The sequence below is a fragment of the Scyliorhinus canicula genome, chromosome 15 (genome assembly GCF_902713615.1).
Source record: "Scyliorhinus canicula chromosome 15, sScyCan1.1, whole genome shotgun sequence".
NCBI classification, from domain to species: domain Eukaryota; kingdom Metazoa; phylum Chordata; class Chondrichthyes; order Carcharhiniformes; family Scyliorhinidae; genus Scyliorhinus; species Scyliorhinus canicula.
The window spans coordinates 36,181,558-36,201,721 of NC_052160.1; the positions used below are offsets into that span (position 1 = coordinate 36,181,558).

At 47.7% G+C, this 20,164-nt stretch overlaps 1 protein-coding gene across 4 annotated transcripts in view; it reads right to left on the reverse strand.

The window, feature by feature from the left end:
- rbfox1 (RNA binding fox-1 homolog 1) overlaps positions 1-20,164 on the reverse strand; it is a 2,164,526-nt gene that overhangs the window by 1,735,612 nt on the left and 408,750 nt on the right. For 2 of the 4 annotated variants that reach the window (XM_038821067.1, XM_038821069.1), the window contains exon 2: positions 6,291-6,358. The exons of the other annotated variants lie outside the window; for them this stretch is intronic. The gene's annotated coding sequence lies outside the window, so the exon portion shown is untranslated. The remainder of the gene's footprint in view (positions 1-6,290; positions 6,359-20,164) is intronic. 4 annotated transcript variants of the gene reach the window in all.

Here is a 20,164-nt window from a genome sequence, read left to right on the forward strand (position 1 = left end):
CCTCATGGTGCCGAGGACCCGGATTCAATCACAGCCCCGGTCACTGTCCATGTGGAGTTTGCACATTCTCCCCGTGTCTCCCTGGGTCTCACTCCCACAACCCACGGATGTGCAGCGTAGGTGGGTTGGCCATGCTAAATTGCCCCTTAATTTGACAAAAAAATTTAAAAGAAAGGAGTTGCCCTGGGAGTATTCAACATCGACTCTGAGCCCATTGAAGTCTCATGGCCTCGGGTTGAACATGAGCAAGAAAACCACCTGCTGATTACCACTTTCCCCTTTAACTCATTCCCCTTTAACTGCTGAATCAGTACTCCTCCATATTGACCATCACTTGAAGGAAGCATTGAGAGTGGAAGGGCACAGAATGTACTCTGGGTGGGACCAAGTGTGACTCGGTAGCACCACTACAGATTGAGTTGACCGAACCGTAAAAGATATAGCTGCTAGACTGAGTCTGCAATTCTCAATGATGCGGAACCCTCGCACATCAGTGCAAAAGGTAAGGTTGAAATATTTGCAACAATCTTCAGCCAGCCTCGTAGATGATCCATCTCTGCCTCCTCCAGAGGTCCCCAGATTCACAGATGCCTGTATTCAGCCAAATCAATTTATTCCACATGATACTAAGAAATGGCTGAAGGCATTGGATACTGTAAATGCTATGGACCCTGACAATATTCTGGTCACTGACACTCAGTCTGGGTTCCTCCGGGACCACTCAGCTCTTGAACTTATTACAGCCTTGGTTCAAACATGGACAAAAGAGATGAACTCCAGAGGTGAGTTGGAATGACTGCCCTTGGTACCAAGGCAACATTTGACCGAGTGTGACATCAAGGAGCCTGAGCAAAACAGGAGTCAATAGGAATCAGGGGAAAACACTTCACTATTTGGAGTCTTACTGGCACAAGGGAAGATTGATGTAGTTATTGGGGATCAATCATCTCAGTTCCAGGACATCACACTGCACGAGTTCCTTAGGGTAGTGTCCTCAGCCCCACCATCTTCAGCTGGTTCATTAATGACCTTCATTTCAACATAAAGTCAGAGGTGGGGATGTTTGCTGATGACTCAGCACCATTCACAACTCCTCAGAGTCTGAAGGAGTACGTGTTCAAATGCAGCAATACCTGGACAATATACAGGCCTGGGTTGACAACTGGCAAGTAACATTTGCACCACACAAGTGCCAGGCAATGACCATCTCCTACAAGAGAGACATTCAATGGCATTGCCATCGCTGATTCCCTCATTATCAACATCCTGGGGTTACCATTGACCAGAAACTCAACTGGACTAGCCATATAAATACTCTGACTTCAAGAGCAGGTCAGAAGCTGGGAATCCTATGGCAGGTAAGGTAAAGTCACCATAGTCCCAGGCCATAGGCTGCTTTCCCTGACTCCCCAAATCCTGTCCTCCATCTACAAGGCGCAAGTCACAAGTCTCCACTTGCCTGGATGCGTGCAGCTCCAACAAAAGTCAAGAAGCTTGACACCATCCAGAACAAAGCACCTCACTTGAGTGGGACCCGATCCACAAACATTCACTCCCCCCACCATCGACACACAGTAGCAGCACTGTGTACCATCTACAAGATAGACTTCAGGAACTCACCAAGTCTCCTTGGACAGCACCTTCCAAACCCAAGACCACTGCCATCTAGATGGACAAGAGCAGCACCTGGAAGCACCACTTGCTGGAAGCCACCCGCCATCCTGACTTAGAAATATGCCAGATATACCTTCACTGTCACTGGGTTAAAATCGTGGCATACCCTCCCACACAAGATTGTGGGTGTACGTACACCATAAGGACTGCAAGCAGTTCAAGAAGGCAGCTCAACACCACCTTTTCAAGTGCAAGTAGGGATGAGCATTAATGCTGGTCTACCCAGCGACACAGACATCCCTTGAATTAATTTTTAAAATGGGACCTCCCTGTGCTTTCATCCAATCTGAAAATTCCTAAATATGAGTTTGTAATGTCTTCCAGTTCACAGAAGTCTGAAATACTCACTTCAAAACTCAAATGTTGGAGCTTCAACAAATGTCTTTCTCAGACCACACCATGTGCTGTGAATGAATACATTATTGCTCTGTACCCTGACTGTAGTGAGTAGAGTGTTGTGGCATTCTGTATATATATGCATACATGGCATAACATTATGGTTCCTAAATCATATTGAAATAACAATATAGCGTAACTCTTTCTTTAAAAATATAACAAAGCTTCGATACATTGATATAACTTCTAATTATTAACGTTTTTATATTATGACTCAACGAAAGAAGATTAATAATCGGCTTTTATAAATAGTTAACAGCTTTAGAATGTTTAATAGCTTGTTTTGTTTTCTCAAAACATTTTTGACAGTAGCACTTAGGTGGTGGGATGTTGTGCATCTTTTTCCAAGCCAAAGCCGCGTGCTGCAGTCAGCCTTTGGCCTGGCAGTTCTTCTCCTCAAGCTCTGAGTTATGATTCTGCAGCTTATGTTTCTCTTCCAAACGCTCTATGCTCCTGTCTCCCACCAGCATCCTGCTGTGCTCGCTCTGCTTGGTCTTTTCTATTTTGCATTTCCTCTTTTCTATCCAGCATTTCTCGTAGTTTATCATTGGTCTCCAGTAAAGGATTCTCCCACTGTGATAGTGTTAGGCTGCATCTGTAGTTTACTAATTTGCTCCCTGACCTCAGCACTGTCATTCTTTTCTTTTTCATGTTCTTCTATTTGAAGCATATGCTGTTGAAGATTTGACCTGTGGTTCGGAAGCTCCCTCTTGAATGCCTCCTGCTAACTCTGCAGCTTGCAGCTTCCCTTCCATAGACTCCTTATCAGCACGCACCCCCATCCCACCTGACCCATCCCCCAACCACACACTTCCTCCCCCAACCACATGACCCCTCCCCCAACCACATGACTCCTCCCCCAACCACATGACTCCTCCCCCAACCACACAACTCCTCACCCAACCACCTGACTCCTCCCCCAATCTCCCAACTCCTCCCCCAACCACCCGATTCCGCATCCCACCATCGACTCCTCCCCTCAATCACTCCCCTCCTCTCCCCAACTAGCTGACTCCCCCAACCACCCGATTCCTCCCCTCAACCAGCCCACCCCTCCCCCCAACCACCCCACTGCTCCCCAATAACCACCACACTCCTCCCCCCAACCAGCCTACTCCTCCCCAATAACCATTCCAACCTTCTCCACCAACCACCAACCCCTCCCCAGCTTGGTGCGGGGGGGGGGGGGGGGGGGGGGGAGGGGGGGGGGAAAGGGGTCGATGAGCAGAAACGGGAGAGTTGGGCACAACTGGGAGAGTTGAGCAGAACTGGGAGAATTGAGTAGAACCGGGAGAGATGGGCAGAACCGGGAGAGATGGGAAGAACCGGGAGAGTTGGGCAGAACCAGGAGAGATGGGAGATGGGCAGAACCGGGAGAGACGGGCAGAACCGAGAGAGTTGGGAAGAACGGGGAGAGTTGGACAGAACCGGGAGAGACGGGCAGAACCGAGAGAGTTGGGAAGAACGGGGAGAGTTGGGCAGAACCGGAAGAGACGGGCAGAACCGAGAGAGTTGGGAAGAACGGGGAGAGTTGGGCAGAACCGGGAGAGATGGGCAGAACCGGGAGAGACGGGCAGAACCGAGAGAGTTGGGAAGAACGGGGAGAGTTGGGAAGAACGGGGAGAGTTGGGCAGAACCGGGAGAGATGGGCAGAACCGGGAGAGATGGGCAGAACCGGGAGAGACGGGCAGAACTGAGAGAGTTGGGAAGAACGGGGAGAGTTGGGCAGAACCGGGAGAGATGGGCAGAACCGGGAGAGATGGGCAGAACCGGGAGAGATGGGCAGAACCGGGAGAGATGGGCAGAACCGGGAGAGATGGGCAGAACCGGGAGAGTTGGGCAGCGGGCAGAACCAGGTACTCCAGGATGACACCACATTACAAGAGTTGGCTACACTTCAAAAGTACTTCATTGGCTGCACTAGTGCTTTGGGTCAACCTGAGGAACCAACACATGCAAAACATTCTTTTTGAGACCTTTCATGTTGTATCTGCTCAGATAGTCACTGGATAAACTACCACCATTGGGTGAAGTCCACTTAATTAGAATTTCAGTGAACTAATTTCAGGCAAGTTATAAATCTCTAAGGTAGATTCATGTACCGTTTTTTAGTGGTTGAACAGTTTAAAGATTAGTAAAATTGGGCACACATAACATCCTGATGATTAAGCACACACAAAGCGTATCAAATTCAATTAAAATTTGAACAAAGCTACATAAAAAAATATCAAGGCGGAACACAAGGGAACTTAAAAACTTCAAACATCTCTGCTGCAGTCAAAACCTAATGCCATAATGAGATTTTTATTTTTAATTAAAACTTTAATGGCTTTTTTGAAAGAATTAAAGTTCATTCACTGTGCAGCTGAGTTCGAGCTGCAGTTTTCGGTTAATCGAGAAGCAAAAGTTCCTCAAAATGGTGAGTAGTGAAGTAGAAATGCTGACGTTTATGAGGAATGCATCACCTGATGCCGCGGAAAGAATCAAAGCAACTTTCAAAAGATAATTGGAGAATTATTTGAAGGTGAAAAATATGCAGGGTATGGAGAAAGAGTGGGAGAATGGGATGAACTGGGCTGCTCTGCGAAAGGGCAAACATTCTGAGCTGAAGGCCTCCTTCAGTTTTGTACTATTCTATAAAAGGCAAAGGAAGTTTCTATGGACAAGGAGGGGGGACTTCATCAATATTTTCAAAAATTACAAAGGAAATTGGCAAAACTGTCCCAGGCACATTGTTCAGGGCAGCAAAGAGTACAAGCAGTTCCATGAAAGAGTCTGACGTGGTTTTCTATTTCGAAAGAAGAGATTGACAAATGCAAATGGGGATTCTCCGAGCCTACGCTACCCCAATCAAGCTGCATTGGTTGATGGTGAGGCCTCAATTCTTCCAACCTGCGTTCCTTCTGTGTGTGACACCCCAACAGAAAGTGTGGGACAGGGTTAGGTAGTCCCAGAGGATTGGCTTATTAGGTCAAATGGTCTTTTTCTAAAAAAATCTTAAGTTCATATTGTCCTTAATGACATGCTATCCCCAACTGGTTTGCTCAGGTAAGTTAACTAGCTGCAAGTAATTATAACCAAAACGACAAGGGGAATAAAAGACCATGAAGGAAGGTATTAATTAATGAGATGATTCTGGTGATGCATAGTAAATGTTCTCCATTTATATAATTACAGTAAGAACAACTGTTACTAAAATTCATCAGTTACAAGCTCTACTCTAGGCAATTTTTCTTTTAATTATTCTGGGTCTATAAGTATTCAGAATATAATTTGTATATGATACTCACAGATCACCAATATATACAATGAAAAAATGTAAAATAGAATTACTCTTTTTTATTGAGTCTTTCATGTTGCATTGAAAGATCTTTAGTTGCTAAATAAAATCATTAATTCTGAATTATGTTTTAAAACTTGCTAATATATTGACTTAATTGATTCTTAATTCATATTTTAAAGAACATGTGCACAATTAGAACAGAACGCATTCATAGTTTTCCGTTCGGCAAAATCATTTAGAAATAATACCTCAATGGCAAAGTAGAGTTCTATTTTCTATTTGTCCACTGCCTGCAGTCCTCTTGCCATTCAGCATCAGTTTTCTAGATTGTTTCTGAAAATATTTACGTGCTTGGCTTGTAGAGACAGTATCAATGTTTTAAGAATTATGCTACTACAAATGTGTGATGTGATTTGCAGTGGGGTGCGAGGTTTTAGAATTTTCTTTTTGAATCAGAAGATGATTCTGCACACTCCTACAAGTTGGGCTCGTGAAAAGTGCATCGATATGCAGGGATAGTCAATGTCGTATGGAGGTTGAAGCGTTTTTATAGTGACAGCTTTTATATTAGCAAGTTAGGACAGACAACCTGGAGAGGTTGTAGGTCTCTGCTCTCACACTGCAATCTCGGCTTAACAATGGAAATATTAAACTCACTCTAAATAGTTTTCTGAAAGTGCTTGCAATTCCTGTTGAAGAAGCACTTCCAGAAAATATATCGTCACGCACTAAAGTTATTATCTCGAGCACACAGGCTGTGATAATACCACAACAGTAGGACAAGTCACTGACACTCAACGTTCAGGATAAAATTAGAAGAGAGGTCCAGAAAAATGGCGATCCTTGTAGCCGGATCCAGCATCGGTTGTCACTCGAAGGAGGTGTATGAGGAGAAATCAGAGCAGCAGCAAAAAAAAAAAGCAAAAAAAGATTTTACCTTTACTGTGGTGACTGTTGTCCTGAACAGAAATCACAAAGCACATCATCAGATCTGCCACAGGAATGCTGCAGAAAGAACAATACAGTTGGATGAGCTGCTGACATTGAACTCACTGAGCATAGATGGTGTGTCAGCCACTACAACACTTTATTTGTTGTCGGTGCAGTGGAGCGGGTCAGGAATAGCTTTGCAAAATGGCAAAATTATGAATTATCCATGAATTACAAGTGTTCAATGTAGTTTTTTTTACTCCGCGTTCTCCACAGTTCTGATAAAATGGCATATCATACAGTATTTATTGCACTATAAGAAAGAATGGAAAAGCATCACCATTAACCAGCTGCTGTTTGCGTCTATGATCAATTCAACATAATTTGCGTGACAGGTAAACATAAAAATATACTCTCATGAGGCAAATCGAGAATAAAAGATTGGTTTAACGTTTATTTTTCCAAAATCAAGCGATTAGAAATACCAAAGAATGGACAAAGAAAGAAAACAGCAATCCAACATTTGGGTGGTATTTTCATATCTTTGAAAGTAATATCTTGAAAGTATTGGTGCGTAACAATGTAGATAGCAGTAAGATAAATAACTACACTACCCGTAGTCTATTATGGAGATCACAGAAGATTGTGTGAGTACAAATGGTATCATGTATCAACCTTAGTACACAAATAGTCACAATGACAAGAACTTCAAATGGGGAGGGAGGCAGTGGCATAGTGGTGTTGTCACTAGATGAGTAATTCAGAGACCCAGAGTAATAATGATCTGGGGACGCAGGTTCAAATCCCACCATTGAATTCAATAAAGATCTGTAATGAAATCATTGTTGGTTGTTGTAAAAACCCCTCTGGTTCACTAAATGCCCTTTAGGGAAAGAAATCTGCCATCCTTACCTGGTCTGGCCTACATGTGACTTATATATTTGACAACAAAATGACAAAAAGTAACTTGATGAGCTGCACAGATTGAAGTTTTCCTCAAGTTCACTCCATTAATTTTTCTCCGGAGAGTTCTCGATCTGTCCATATTCTGAATGTGGCGACAATTGGAGAAATAAAATGGGCAAAATTTGCTTTCAAAATAATGGTGAGGCTAAGAATGTTTTCTCTCATTTATGTGCAAATGTCACTTTAATGCAAGGATAGATCTGCAATTAAACGCAAAAATTGAAAAGACGCTGTCGAAGTTGCTGGGTGGGATTCTCCATTAGCCAACGGCGGAATCGGGAAACACAATTGGGCGGAGAATCGGTTCCGACGCTGAAATCGTGGTAGGTGCCGGTTTCACACCAAATCGGAATTGTCCGTCACCACGACAGCGGCGTCAATCCTTGACGCACGTACAGTAAACACTCTTGGCATATCATTAGCGTGCCTGACCCAGTATTCTCTGGGGCCTCTGCGATTCGCCACCTCCACTGGGGCGAATTCCTGATGGCGAGGTTCACTTGTGCTTTTAAAAATCATGAAATAGACGCCGTGGCTGCCGAGGGAGAGAGAGGGGATATAGATAGTGTCCAACATCATCATAGGATGAGTGTGTGAGGAGTGAAGGGCGTATGTAACGGCTGCAGCTTGTCAGCCTCCTGAATGTCAATCACGGACTTGGTGAATCCTGCACCGTTTCTCATTGGAATCAATTGTGTTTCACGTGGCGCCGGTCCTAACCCGTCAACGGTCACTGAACCAATCCAGGTGCGGCTTCAGTTTTGCTATCATGGAAGTCCACGAATCCTGCCCCGACGTCAACACTTAGTCTCAGGAACGGAGAATCCCGCAGATTATCTTCATAAAAATAGTGGGCTGGATTCTCTGATTGTGAGGCTATGTCCTCACACCGGCGTGGGAACGGTGGCGTTTACGTCCTGACATTTGGCGCAAAACGGCCACTAATCCTCCGTATAGCTGGGGCTACACCTAGCTCTAGCTGCCAATATGGCCCGAGGAATTGCCGGGTCCGTGGCCGCGCAAGTGCAAGGCGGCAGCCTGCAGCGGCCATGCCGAGCAACATGGCGCCAGCCACGTGTGGACCCAGCCTGCCAAATAGACAACCCCTTTGGCCGGCTCGCAAAGCCCAGACCACCCCCCAACAGTGCACCCAGCCCCTGACAAAGCCCCCACTGCCCGTGGATCGGCCCTCCCCTGACTGTGGCGGAGCTGGACTGAGTCCACAGCCACCCCGCCGAGTTCACAAAAGGTGAGACCATGAGAGACCCACTCCGTCGGAAACTTGGCCGGTCGAGGGCGGAGCAACGGGGGGTGGGCCTCCGGCAACATCCTGAGGCCATCGATATGGAGCGTGGCTGTGGTGAATATAATATATGTTAATATATATGTTAATTCACACTGTTGTTGTAAGCGCAGTAGCGCTGTCATACCACTAGGGGGAGTAGCGCTGGGAGCACGAGGCACGCCAGGCCTTCGACGGCATCAAGGAAGACATCGCCAAAGCGGCCATGCGGGCGGTGGATGAATACACGCCATTTCAGGTAGAGAGCGACGCCTCAGAGGTAGCTCTTGCAGCCACGTTAAATCAGGCAGGGAGACCAGTTGCATTTTTCTCCCGTACCCTCTCCACTTCAGAACTCCGACACTCTTCAGTCGAGAAAGAAGCACAAGCCATTCTGGAGGCTATCCGTCACTGGAGGCACTACCTCGCAGGTAGGAGGTTCACCCTCATCACCGACCAAAGGTTGGTTGCCTTCATGTTCGACAACTCGCAAAAGGGCAAAATAAAAAACGATTAAATTCTGAGGTGGAGGATCGAACTCTCCACCTACAATTACGATATCAAATATGAAAAATGAAATGAAATGAAAATAGCTTATTGTCACGAGTAGGCTTCAAATGAAGTTACTGTGAAAAGCCCCTAGTCGCCACATTCCGGCACCTGTTCGGGGAGGCTGTTACGGGAATCGAACCGTGCTGCTGGCCTGCTTGGTCTGCTTTCAAAGCCAGCAATTTACCCCTGTGCTAAACAGCCCCGTATATCGACCCGGTAAGCTCAACGAGCCTCCGGATGCCCTATCCCGCAGTACATGCGCCAGCGTGCAGATCGACCGATTAAAAAGCATCCACAATGACCTCTGCCACCCGGGGGTCACCCGGCTCGCCCACTACATCAGGGCCCGAAACCTGCCTTTCTCCAACGAGGAGGTAAAAGCGGTCACTAGGGACTGCCCAATCTGTGCGGAGTGCAAATCGCACTTCTATAGATCAGACAGGGCCACCAGGTCAAGGCTTCTAGGCCCTTTGAACACCTCGTGATTGATTTCAAAGGGCCACTCCCCTCAACTAACAAGAACGCTTACTTCTTAAACGTCGTAGACGAGTTCTCCCGTTTTCCATTCGCTATCCCGTGCCCCGACATGACCTCCCACACAGTCATTAGGGCCCTGCATAGCATCTTCACCCTGTTTGGTTTCCCCAGCTACGTACACAGCGACCGGGGTTCGTCCTTCATGAGCGACGAGCTGCATCAGTACCTGCTCGAAAAGGGCATTGCCTCGAGCAGGACTACCAGCTACAACCCCAGGGGGAATGGGCAGATGGAAAGGGAGAACGCGACGGTCTGGAAGACCGTCCTACTGACCATCCGGCCTAGAAAGCTCCAAGTCTCCCAGTGGCAGGAAGTCCTCATAGACGCGCTCCACGCTATTAGGTCCCTTTTGTGCACGGCGACCAACCAGCCCCCTCAAGAGAGGCTCTTCATTTTTTCCAGGGGCACTACCACGGGGGTCTCACTTCCGGCATGGCTGAGGACACCAGAAACTCCTGAGGAAACACGTCAGGGCGCACAAAACCGACCCCCTTGTTGAGAAGGTGCGTCTGCTCCACTCCAACCCCCAGTACGCCTTCGTCGAGTTCCCTGACGGCCGTCAGGACACTGTATCCCTCCGGGATCTGGCACCCGCCGGATTCAGCACCCCCCCCCACACCCACAGAAGTATCTCTCACCCTACACCCCATGCTGCCGCCCCTTGCGCTCCCGAGCCCACGAGCTCGCTCCACCAGTTCCGCGCCCTCGCGCCGGCCAGCCCCCAGTGCCCCCAGTCCCCGGCCGAACCAGGAGAGTATGAAGCTCGTATACAACCCTCCCTGGAGTCCCCCATCGTACCCCGGGACACCACACCCATCCAGCCACCACAAGAGGCTGCAACTCCGGTGCTCCACAGATCTCAGTGGACAATTCGACCGCCAGACAGGCTGACTTTATAGACTAGACCACCACCCCCACCGGACTTGATTTTTTTGAAGGGGGTGAATGTGGTGAATGTAATATATGTTAATATATATGTTAATTCACACTGTTGTAAGCGCAGTAGCGCTGTCCTACCACTAGGGGGAGTAGCGCTGGGAGCACTTAGGAACTTGTACTGGGCTCCACCCTTGGTCCCGCCCACGACTCCTCCCCCTCGTGCAGCTGTATAAGTACCCGTGTCCAGAATCAGCCTGGGTCACTGAGTTCATCGACAGGTAACAGGCTGGCTCTGAAGTAAGTCGATTAAAGCCTAGATTCACATCGGAAACACGTGTCTGGTGAATTGATGGTCCCATCAGTGGCGTACTTTGGAGGAGGCGGAAAATCGCGAAAGCGATGCCGCCCCCGATTTGGTCAGAATCGGGTATTCTCCAGCCAATCGCCGAACTCGATTTCGGCATCGGCGACCAGAGAATCCAGCCCAGCATCTCATTTCCTGGTTTCCCTGTTCATGGACTAGTCCCAAGTTCCGGTACTAGCACTATAAATACGAAGTAAACTCACCATACAAATTTAATTTAAGCCATTTCAAGTCCCAGTAGCCTTTTAATAGTGTCGCAAGTTTTACCAACTGCCGAAACTCTCTGGCTGGTTCTCCGCTGGAACTGCAGGATGTAAGGAAGTGGGAGAGCAACAGGTCGGCGTGGAAACCTGCAGCCACTAACAGAACATCTTCCTGGTCATCATCTTCACTTTACAGCAACGACCAGGAGCGATGATTCAAAACAGTCAAAGTGCACATCCCCGTTATCTCGTGCAAGGCACCTTGAAATGGTTCCACTGCTGCCTGATTCTTTATTTTTCACTGCACAATTGGTGAGCAGCCATGAAACAGTGTGAAGGATTCGGCGGGGGAAGAGAGCGGTCGCTCCTGGGGGGGGGGAACAAAGTTGCGTCCCGCTCCGCGCCAAGAACTTGCATCCAAGCGCGCAAATTCATCCATTTGCGCCCCCCACAACAAGAGAGTGGGGACGAAGAAGAACTCGGACACCAAAGCGAATTAAAGTGGGAGACCTGGGCGTTCGGGAGCGGAGCAATCCCCCAGCCCACACGCATGGCAGGAGAACGCGGGGCAGGACGAGCGGCGGCCCGGACCAAAGCGGGGACCGAGCGGAGACCGAGCCAACAGCAAGGACTGACCCCCTCCCCGCCCCCCCCCCCCCGTCGGCGGTGACAACCGCGAGGCAGGCGGCGGAACAAAGAGGGGCTCCCGGCCCAACCCTGGGTGAGTGAGGGGGAAAAGAAAAGAACTTCCCCTTTTTCAAAACAAAAACAAAAAACTTTGAAAAGAAAACTTTTAAAGAGAAAGGATTTTTTCACTTTTTTAAAGAAAAAATTCTTGAAAAGAGTTTTATAAAAAAAAAGTGTTAAAGGAGAGAAGAGAGGGGAAAAGGAAAAGGTGGTGAAAAAAGGAAGAAAAAGAAAGGGGGGAAAAAAAAGGGTTAGAAAAAGAATGCCAGAAGGGAGCCAAAGCAGAGGGAGAAAGAGCACCAAAAGCAGACGGGGCAATATGCGAGCCCGTTCGGACGAGCTAATCGGCCTACGAAGCGGCGGAACAGAAGGTTCACCGCAACAAAAAGACCTCGACAGACAGGAGCATTTTCCCCCTGGGCCAGGGGGGAACTGGAACTGGAAGGCAGCCTTTGCCGAGGCGCTGAGGGAACATCAGCAGGAAAACAAGGCAGAGGCCAGAGCAGACATAGAGGCCGCAGTGCAGGCAGCAATGGCCAAGGCCCTGGCAGAGGTGCAGCTCGCCCTGGGCAGAGCAGAGGAGAACACTGGAAGCCCAAGAGGCGACCATTAAGGAGCTGGAAAAAGCCACGACTGACATGAGCGACCGGATCACAGCCCTGGAGAAGGAGGTGGCGAGACTGGGCACAACGCAAGGGAGCCTGAAGGGAAGAGTGGACGATCAGGAAAACTGCTCGAGAAGGCAAAATGTCAGGATAGTGGGCCTAACAGAGGGGATCGAGGGTAGAAATCCCACAGCATATGCGGCCGAGATGCTGGGCAACTTAGTGGGGAGGAAAACTTTCCCCAACCCACCAGAAATGGACGGAACACACCGGTCGCTGCGCCCGAAGCCCAAGGCTGGGGACCACCTGAGGGCAGTTCTCGCTAAACTGCACCGGTACCAAGACAGGGAAACAATCCTGCGTTGGGCCAGGAAAAACAGAACCTGCAAATGGGAAGGACACTTTATTACAAGGACATTGGGGCAGACCTAGCCAGGAGACGGGCCAAATTCAATAGAGCGAAAGCAGTTCTTCACAAGAACAACATACGTTTTGGTAAGCTGTACCCAGCAAAACTCTGGGTCACACACCAAGAAAGAGAGTACTTCTTTACAGCCCCCGCCGAAGCAAACAAGTTTGTCAAGGAACACGGGCTGGAAAACCAACAGCTAGGGTAGAAATAAGGGGCCCCTGGCATGGGGCACCAGCACGCCGACGGGGGGGTGGGGGGGGGGGGGGGGGGGTGAGGCAATGCCAGGACCCCCACCCCCGCCACGGGGAGCGCACCCAGAACAAAAAGCAAACCACTACAGGTGGGAGACCAGGCCCAAGCACGAGGGAACGAGATTAGCGGAGAAGGGAGAGCAAGCGAGAGGAGTGCAGGGTAGAATGGAGGAAGAGCGGGCAGAAAACTGGAAAGGCCGGGTAAGGGAGAAGCGAGACAGTAACTCCCGAGAGTGGGGCCACCTCACCGGCAAGAAAGCTGGCGCCGGGGACATACAACAAAGCAGGGCCGCAGCGCACCCCAACAGGGGGGACGGTGCCAGGCCCCGGGGTGGGGAGGGGGCACTCAATAGAGGAGGGAGAGCAAACAGGGATAGGAACAGGGGAAAGAGGGACAAAAGAGGGGTATACGGGAGAGGGAGGAAAAGGGGGGGGAAAGAGAGGGACCGGGGGGGAACACAGGGAGGGAGGGACCGGGGGGGCAGGGGGGGACAGGGAAGGAGGGACAAATAAGGCTATTGTGGTAGTCACCACTGATGTATATACTGTATATAGAGGATGACGGTGTAGCTGTTTTGTGGTAAGGGCCCTGTACTACAGGTACGGGGGTAGTTCCCTGCCTGCTGGCTCCGCCCAATAGGCGGAGTATAAATATGTGTGCTCCCAGTACAGTAGCCACTTCGCCAGCTGCTGTTGGAAGCCACACATCGTACGTAATAAAGCCTCGATTGCATCCAACTCTCGTCTTTGTGTAATTGATCGTGCATCAGCGAGAAAGGGAATAGCAATAGGGCTACAAAGTGCCACAACCAAGGGCTCGGAACAAGGAATCGCTGCAAGCATCAGAGAGCAGTATGGTCTCTGGCGAAGGGAGACTCCAGAGTGCAGGACGCACAGTGGGCGGCCATGTTGGGTGTCCCTGGACAAAGAGAAACCCCGGAGCGCAGGGACCCGAACGCATGGAGAGAGCAGTGACAGCGGCCATTCTGGACGGCCCCCACTGTCCACCAGGTAAGTATGGTTAATCCCACAGGAGCGACGGGTCAGAAGCCCCCCACCAGGATAGTCACCTGGAACGTAAGGGGACTCAACGGCCCAGTGAAAAGATCCAGAGTCCTCACCCACCTAAGAAATATGAAGGCCGACATAGTCTTCCTCCAAGAGACATACCTGGGAGAGCAGGACCGACTCTGGGTAAGAAAGGGCTGGGTGGGACAAACCTACCATTCCTGACATGGGACGTGGACCAGGGGGGTGGCAATACTGATCAGCAAGAGGTCGATGTTTCGGGCGACAAAGACGGTTATGGACCCGGGGAACGGTAAGTCATGGTCAGCGGAGCCCTGGATGGTAGAACTAGTTAACATGCACGCGCCGAACTGGGACGACACAAGCTTCATCAAAAAGACCGTGGCAGAAATCCCTGACATAGCGACGCACCGACTAATCATTTGGGGGGGGGGTACTTCAACTGTGTACAGGACCCAACGACTGACAGATCAATCCCCAAAACGGGGAAAACCTCAAGCATGACAAGGGAACTCAGTCACACTATGGAACAGATGGGAGCGGTGGACCCCTGGAGGTTCACCCACCCAGGGGAGAAGGAGTTCTCTTTCTTCTCCCCAGTACACAACGTATACACCAGAATTAAATTCTTTGTGGTGGGGAAAATGGTGCTTCCGGAGATAGACAAAGTGGAATCCTCCGCAATTGGGATATCCGACTATGCTCCACACTACATGGACGTGAGGCTGGAGACAGGCAGGGTCCAACGGCCCACATGGAGGTTGGACATTGCCCTACTAGCTGACAAGGTCTTCAACAAAAAGATATCGCAGGCCATAACAGAGTACACGGAGAACAACCAGAACGGGAAGGTCTCACCCTCCACATTCTGGGAAGAGCTAAAGGCCGTATTTAGAGGGAAAATCATCGTTTTCAAAGCGTGAAGAGATAGGGAGGAAAGGGCGGCTAGGCAGCAGCTGGTCGACTCCATTCTGGAGGGAGACCGTAAATACTCCGAGGCCCCGACTATAGAGCTCCTGGTGGAGAGGAAAGATCTACAAAGGAACTTTGATCTGCTCTCCACCAGGAAAGCAGTGCTTCAACTCCGCCAGGCATGTGGGACCCGATACGAACACGGAGACAAAGCCAGCCGCCTGTTGGCACACCAGCTGAGAAAGCAGGCAGCCACCAGATAAATTGCACAAATAAGGGATACCAGAGGCACATTAGAAACCGAGCCAGAAAAGATCAACAAAACCTTCAAGGCCTCCCCCCCCCCCCCCCCCCCCCCCCTCAACCCCCGCCACAAACAAATGCATACTTATGATTTGTAAATAATTTTGCCAGTTGTACAGAGTTGCTGCTGTTGAGCTGGTGCATAATACCTTACCAGTTATTTAATTTTATTTTTTATTTATTTTTTATTGCTACTTTTTTTTTGGTATGTTTGTGTGTGCCCTTCTCTTCTATATATATATACATACCTTATTCTGTGTACATAACGGTAAATATACTTTATTCAAAAACCCAATAAAAAACATTTATTAAAAAAAAGTAAACAGTGTGAATAGTGCTGACAGCTTGACAACGGCAGCCCACGTTAGGCACAAGCACCAATTTAGCCCGTGTCTCTTGCAGATATCATTAGCCATTATATCAGGCACTTTGTCCATTCCATACACATTTTAAATGCAAGATGGATATTTCCTCCTATTTCTCAATACAACAGTGGAGTTGGTCGCACACCTGCCTCTGAAACACAAAGTTCCCCGTTCTGAGTGCCACACTCGGGCTCGTGCACAAAGTTCAAAGCTGACAATCCAGTGGGGGACTGAGACAGAGCTCTGCACTGTCGGAGCCATTAAACTGAGGCCCCATATGTATTCACTGCGGTGGATGTAAACGATCCCACGGCAAGACTTTGAAGACGAGCAAGAGATTCATCCTCATGTCCTGCTCAATATTTATCCCTCAATCAACTTCGCTAGAAACCGATTAACTGATCCTTGTCACATTGCTGTTTGTGGGAGTTTGCGAGATACAAATTGGCTGCCGTGTTTCCTACACCAGAACAGTGAGTGCTCTTCAGGAAAAGAAAAGTACTTCATTGGGTGTAGAGTGCTTTGGGATGCCTGGGTGGTTGTATAAAGTGTGACAGACAAGCACGTCCTTTTGTTAATCAGCAGCTGCACAATGAGAATTCTCTGTCGATATATGTTAAAACTTCCTCCTCGGTGTTGTGTAGGTTATATTATTGTGTTTAGAAAGATCAATTTTTTTCAAGTACAAATAAGCATATCTATTCTAGATAAGATAGCCAATATAAAATGATAAATATTGCAAATTCTCAAATATCATAAGGATCCGTTCGCACTGAACATTTAAAATTTGTTCAAACAAATTGAGCAGCGCTGGCAAAACCACATTATTGTCCATCCATAGTTACCCAGAGTGTTGATGGTCATCCTTCTTCTTGTCCGACTCTGTCTGATTATAATGTTGTCCTACCATGGTGTTAAATAGGGAATTCTAGTCTCTTGAAGGATGAAGGAATGTATCTGTCAAAGTCAGAATGATGTGGAGATGCCGGCGTTGGACTGGGGTGAGCACAGAAAGAAGTCCTCCAACACCAGGTTAAAGTCCAACAGGTTTGTTTCAAACACTAGCTTTCGGAGCACTGCTCCTTCCTCAGGTGAATGAAGAGGTTATACCTCTTCATTCACCTGAGGAAGGAGCAGTGCTCCGAAAGCTAGCGTTTGAAACAAACCTATTGGACTTTAACCTGGTGGGATTTCCACCACCCGTCACCGATCATGTGTTTTCTGCCAGCGGAGGCTGCTCGCCATTGGCCGTCGGCAGGATCTCCTAGTCCCGCTGATATCTGTGGCATTTTGTGTGGCTCACCATTCCCGCTGCCGGGAACCCACCACAGGGGTTGGGGAGGGGGAAGGGGGGGAGGCTTCGATGGGACCGGAAGATCCCTCTGGTAGGAAGGGCCCGAATATCCCACCCACTGGAAAAACATCTTTAAATTGTTTTGCTGTTCAATTAGGTAAAGGTTGATCTGGACCTCAGTTCCAATATTTCACCTTTTCTATAGATCCTTTCATGTCCTGTCCTAGCAAAATGTTTTGGATCCGGGGTGGAGGTTGTTTCCAGGTGTCCACTGTCCTTTGTGTGAAAAACTGTTTGCTAATTTCTCTGCTATATTAGCAGACTCCAATTTCAAGGATTTTGCCCCCTTATGAAGTCTCCATCAGAGGAACCTGCTTCTCTTCATCTCCCCGAAGAATGAATCCTTTTATCATTTTAAAGACACAGTGGCACAATGGTTAACACTGCTGCCTCACAGCTCCAGCGTCCCTGGTTCAATTCCGGCCTCGGGTTACTGACTGCGTGGAGTTTGCACTTTACCCCCGTGTCTGCTCCGGTTTCCTCCTACGGTCCAAAGAAGTGCAGGTTAGGTGGATTGACCATACTAAATTGACCACAGTGTCCAAAAGGTTAGGTGGGGCTACTGGGTTATGGGGATATGGTGGAGGTGGAGGCTTAAGTAGGGGCACTTTCCAAGGACCAGTGCAGAATCGATGGGCCAAATGGCCTCCTTCTGCACTGTAAATTCTATGATTCTATGCTTATACAAAGGCTTCAATTAGATCACCTCTTAATTTTCTAAACCAATGCAACCCAAGTTCATAGTACCATTTCTCACAATTTAACCATTCAAGTCCTGGAGCCATGCCAGTGAATCTGTGTTGTACCCACTCCAAGACCAACATATCCTTCCTGAGATACCATGGCCATAATCAAATGCATATGGGGGTCTGGCCAGGAATCTGGCCAGCTGGAAGATCACTTCCTCACATTTGTGTTCTGACTCCCTTTGAGATAGGACCAAATGCCAGTAAGCTTTTTTAATTAATTGTTTTTACCAGTGTACTGGCTTTTAATGACATCTAAGTCTATCTTTGCTCCTCATTGCGAGGTGGTGGCGCGATGGTATTTTCACTGGACTAGCAGGCCAGAGGCCCAAGGTAATGCTCTCGGGCCTGGATGCAAATCAATAAAACAAAATCTGAAGTCAAGAGTCTAATGATGACCATGAAACCATTGTCAATGGTGGTAAAAACCCATCTAGTTCACTACTGCTCATTAGGCGAGGAAATCTGCTGTCCTTATCTGGTCTGGCCGACATATTGCCTCTTAAATGCCCTCTGAAGTGACCGAGCAAGCTTCTAAGCTGAAGGGCAATTAGGGATGGGGAATAAAATGCTGGCCTGCACGTACCCCATGAACAAATCGAAAAACACATTAAGAAAACACTCTAATCTGTCCTTCTTTCATCCAGCTTTCCTACATTAAATTCCATCTGATGAGTATTACGTAATCGTTGAGACCATTGTCCGAGACTATTAGGATTGTTTGTTGGGTCGGTTGTTGAACGAGAACGATAAGTTTGTGCTGTTTCTGTTTCCTCACTGTACCGACATTCATTCTCCTTATCAACATTCTATTCCCCTTATCAGCAGTGCAGAAGGATTATGTAAAAATGAGATTTCTTGTTCACTTTCTTGCTGTCTTATCAATGCGGCACAACTGCTCACAGAAGCAGTTCACCTGAACCTATAAACCTGAAAATCTTCAAGTCATCTGAGGTGTTGACAATACAAATCATCATTTATTTAAACTATACCATCATTTGTAACCACTCCAACCAATTATGGGATTGGTCACACTGTGCTCAAACAGCAATCTTTTTTTTGACAAAGCTAAATATCCAAATTTTGCCAAATGCTGGGGCAGAATTAGTTGGTTCTCTCTCGATATATTTATAGCTGAACTCAGTAAACATGATCTCTGCTACCTTTTCTTTTCCCAAGTGGAAGTTTCACAACAGTAATGTGACACTTGCGAAATAAGAACACTCTTTCATCAATAAAAAGATAACTCAGAGGCTTTTAAGAGTATAATGGGAAAGTGCTGGCTGCAGCAAATCTCCAAAGAGGGCATTTGAGTATGATACTTAGTATTCATACCAAACTGCGTGCTGCACTCAAAGGATAAACCAGAGTAATAACATGGGATCACTGCTGAGCAGCAATTGAATACAAAACTAAAGGCGAGTGTTGGTTTCCACTATTCAGCATCACAGGAATGAGGCTTTGCCATTTTTATCCCCCCCCCCCAGTACTTTATATACCCCCTGGCAGAATTTGTACACTGAAGATATTGCTGTAACTCTTGGAACATAATCCCCTGATTCTGTATTAGAGCAACGTTTTAAGCTCTGGTCATTAATATTCGCCAGCATGGCTGCTCCTGCACCACCAACTAGTCAATGCAGTCAATGTAGCCCCGACCAATTTTGTCAGCTTGTCGCTCAACACAAGCACTGAGGTCATATAGATTGAAGTCTTCATGCATGCGTGCATTTACGTGATCGGCGAGTGCAGACCACCAGTTGTATACAAAGCAAAGAGTCAAGGGATCAAGTCGAACATCTGGAGCTGTTGCGTTCTCACCAGTGAATTATCTGATTGGTTGAACAACGTTAGTTAATGTTAAGACATTCAGCCCCAGCAGCAACAGTTCATTAAAGAACTTAAATCTTCCACAATAAATCACGCAAAGGTATCACACAACAGAAACGCGCTAATAAATAAAATATTGATGACGTTTTGATTTCGAAGCAGTGAACATTAATACAAGTTCGATGTGGTTGAATGCATAAAGGCATAATTTTCTGTGAACCACAGGAGACTGCACAGATATCTAAATGTGCAGACTCTGAAATTCAGCTGGAGACTGGCAGAACCCCCAGAGATACGGTACAAACAGCTGAAAACAGCAGCAAATCATTAGAACTCTCCAGTGTATTTGCAGGTCATTATGTCAAAGTCATCCTGAATTCATTATTCCAGAATGACATGTGTAGCAATTAACGTATTGGAATCATTTATCATACATTAAAAATGGAGGTCTGTCACAACATTTTATTACAAAATTAATTGAAAATTCCTATGCTAACCTGGTCCTATAGGTAAACTAAATATCAAAGTATTTCTTGTTATGGCTACAGGTGATATTGTGATGGGGCTTACAATATTAAGCTATGCAACTGTTGGTAACACCAGA